Source organism: Rhamphochromis longiceps, linkage group LG3 (genome assembly GCF_057381845.1).
Source record: "Rhamphochromis longiceps isolate RC_006_pf linkage group LG3, R_longiceps_female_GT1.1, whole genome shotgun sequence".
In the NCBI taxonomy this organism is placed as follows: Eukaryota; Metazoa; Chordata; class Actinopteri; order Cichliformes; family Cichlidae; genus Rhamphochromis; species Rhamphochromis longiceps.
The window spans coordinates 40,132,106-40,135,872 of record NC_140559.1 but is presented as its reverse complement, the minus strand read 5'-3'; positions in this window follow the sequence as shown (position 1 = coordinate 40,135,872).

Sequence of the window (3,767 nt, the reverse complement as noted above, 5' to 3'; positions counted from 1 at the left end):
AGGAACAAACACAGAGTTCATGACTCAGACAGGAAACAGGGAATGACACAGCGACAAGAAAACATCGATCAGAAATATGACTAAACTTGGATGCAAAACCAGGTCTAACCTCAATACTAACTAATAGAAAACTAAAAGATCACAACACAAAGAAATCACAAAAACACAAAAAACTCAAACTGCTGGGTCAAACGACCTCGAACCATAACAGTTTTACTCCTGTTTATGTTCAGTGCCGCCATCTTGGATCGTTAACTCCGAGTATGCTGGTCTGCTCAGACTTTCAGAGTGGGAGATCTGAGTTGAGGAAGCGTTCCACAAAAAAAATTCTGACTGTCAACTTCTGGCTTATTCAGGAATTCTAACCAGAGATTTTAGGAGAGAACTTGCCTCAACTAGCCAATCATTTTACCTTTCCAAGGATAGTAGGCGGGCCCAGGTACGTACGTTCTTTTAGAGCAGAGCTACAGATTAAAAATGCCCAAGGCGAAGCGGTCAAAAGTCTGGCTGTACTTCACAGCCAAAGATGCAAACTCAGCAGCCTGCAACAAGTGCTTTAAGCTGATACTGTGCAAAGGAGGTAACACCGCAATTCTGATGAAACACCTGGCGACGCATAGCATTTTTTTAAAGCAGAGAAATGCACCGTACCTACTATGGGTGTGGTGCCTGTCATCGGACCGGAGTTAGTAACATCCCGCAAGAACCCGAAGAGGAGAGTCCTGCCCCTAGCCCTGCCAGTGTAGCAGAAATGATGAGGATGATGATGCAGCAGCAGCCGTTCTTCTCTGCGTGAGTAGCTTAATGTTGTTCGTGTGTAATTTACGTTGAGTAGGCTAACCACGTTATTACATTAATGCATGTAAGGTGAACTAGCAAACGCCGTCGTAGTTACATGCGGCTGTCTTCTTGTTTGATGGCAGATACTCCGTTCACCCTGGCCAAAAAGGCTAAAATGACCAAAGAAAAAGAGGGAAACAGCTAAACATGAGAGGTTTTTGGACAAAGTTTGTGTTTTTCCATTGTTTAAGCGCCGGTTCGAGCACCAGTTCGAGCACCGTTTAAGCACCAGCACCGTTTCAAAAGTACCGGTTTGGCACCGGTATCGGATAAAACCTAAACGATACCCATCTCTAGTCACGACACGACATTGCACAAATCATATAAAAGTCTCTGAGAATAAAATATAATTATGAGCTGGTAAAATATGTCCCCTGACCTGAAACAACAGAAGGTAAGAAGCAAACACAAGAAGCAAGCCTGCATGTTTGCAGTGGACAGGAAATGTGAACACGTCACACAACTGCTGTGGTCAAAGCTACAGGAGCTGTTTGAGGTTTGTATAAAAGGAAAGGAAGCACAGAGAGGCCACAGTCAGAAGAAACACTCTGCTCTTATCTGTATTAAATGCAGCTTCTCTTTTTATTATTGATGTAAAGTCAAAGTGTTTGAGATCAGCTGAGGATCAGAGTGCAGCAGGGCTGGATGTGAGGATGGGGCACTCTTTGCTCTGCATGACGGGGTTATTGTGTAAGTACATTTTTTGCAATGACTTTTATAAATATTTTTTGTAAACAATAGTTATTTTTATAACTATCATTTTAAAACAGTTTTTCATGTTTCAAATAAAATTGTTACCAAATAAAATTTTGTTTTCACAGAAATATTTTGCTGAGCAGCAACTGTTATATGAATAAGAATCTTTTAAAACAATGCTCTAAGTTTGTTTGTTTTGTTTGATTTTCTCTCAGTTTGATCCTGATGCTGTTTAATCTTTACTTCATTACTCAGCAATCTTTTCTACGTTAATGCTGATGGTGAGACGTTATTTTTCTCTTTACTCAATAAATAATTAGATTTTTATTTTTACTTTTTAATGTTAAGAAGAGTAAAGATCACTGCAGATGTTTGCATTTTAGAAACGCAAATATCTGCAGTGAAACTTCAGAGACAGAACATATCAGAGTAGTTTTATCATTGTACGTGTGTAGAGTAGGGTTGTCCAAAATTGACACTTCCTTAGTAATCATTACTAAAACAGAATGAAGATGCTCATTCTGCTCATTCTGCTCATTCAACATTGATATCAACATATCAATGTTGATATCAGTAGTCTTGTCTTGGCTTCCTCCAGCTGAGGCATAATTTGACAGCACTGCTGCAGACAGACAGGCACGCAGCTCCTCCCCTCACTAACAGCTGAATGATCATAATGTTCAACACTTTAGTAGGAAAGGTCAGAGGTCAGCAAAGCTCCTGTTTCAGACGCTGACATCATCAACTTCAAACAGCGTGCAGTCAGGACCTTAGAGGATGCACAAAGCATGTGTTGGGTGGGTGAAAGTCCCTCCCCCTCTCTGTCCCAATGAAAAGTCTACACAGTCGACACATTTGCAGGACTCTGCTCTCGAAGCTGAATCCTGCTTCTGTCAATCAGCTGAGCTTTGATAGTTTGGAGGGACACATAGTGCCACCTGCTGCAGAGATATTGTTAAATAGTGGTTAAAATAAATAAATGATATCAAACATAAGATATGAATGCAGTAGAAACTCATTAACCTGAAGATGTAGAGCACAGAGCGATGAATCAAACATTTTTATTCCCATTAAATGTTTTATTGTTGAGTGCGCTCTCAGTGCAGCTGTTGATTTCTGAGGCTCTGAAACTTTAAACTGGATCAATTTAAACTTTAAAGGTTACAGTCCCACAGCCTAAAAAAGGAAACATGGACATAACTTTATTTGCAGATGAAAGTGAAATAAATTTGATTTGCATGATCAGACACTCTTGCATCTGTTCTCTGTAAAAGACACTTAGTATCAGTCAGCCTAATTTCTGATACAATGGATCCATGCTTTCATGATGTTATGCCAAATTCTGACCCTACCATCTGAATGTTGCAGCAAAAACTGAGACTCATCAGATCAGACAATGTTTTTACAAACTCATGTTGTCAGATTTTGGTTTTGAATTATAGCCTCAGTTTCCTGTTCTTAGCTGACAGGCATGGCAGCTGGTGTGGTCATCTGCTGCTATATGACATTTACTTCATGTTGTGCATTCAAAGACACTGTTCTGCATATCTCGGTTGCAATGAGCGGTCTGGCCATTCTCCTCTAACATTGAGTTATTTTCACCCAGTGAACTGCTGCTCACTGGTTATTTTCTCTTGTGACTATTCTCTGTAAAACTTTGCTGCAGTGTTAAATCTAAAAACAGACATAGATCAGGAAACTAAACTAAACTAAACTAAACTAAACTAAACTAAACTAAACTAAACTAAACTAAACTAAACTAAACTAAACATGGTTTAAAGCACAAATGTTAAAACTACATTCTTCCTGTTTCACCACTTACAACATTCATATAACTGCTGTGTTTGTGGCTGTGCTGTATCCAAATATTTAACCTTCCAAATGAGTTATTATCATCTGATTTTACTGCAGCTGTTCTCACTGAAAACATTTTATGAGAATTATTAGTATTATTATTTTATGTTAACAATATTTAAATAAAATAAATGTTTTTCACACTTAAAACAAGTCTTGGACTTGTGTTCTCCTCATTTACTCTTTAACCCTCAGTCAGCTCACATATGTGTAATGAAACTTACTGTCTGTCTGTTATTGGTCAGTTTAGTCTGTGTGTTAAAGGCCTTTTCATAAAAATCTGGCAGACATGGTCAGACCTTGTTAAGTTATTATTTCTGTGTAAAAGGAAGGAAGCAGAGAGAAGTTTTAAAACCTCTTTGTTTCCTTCACAGCTC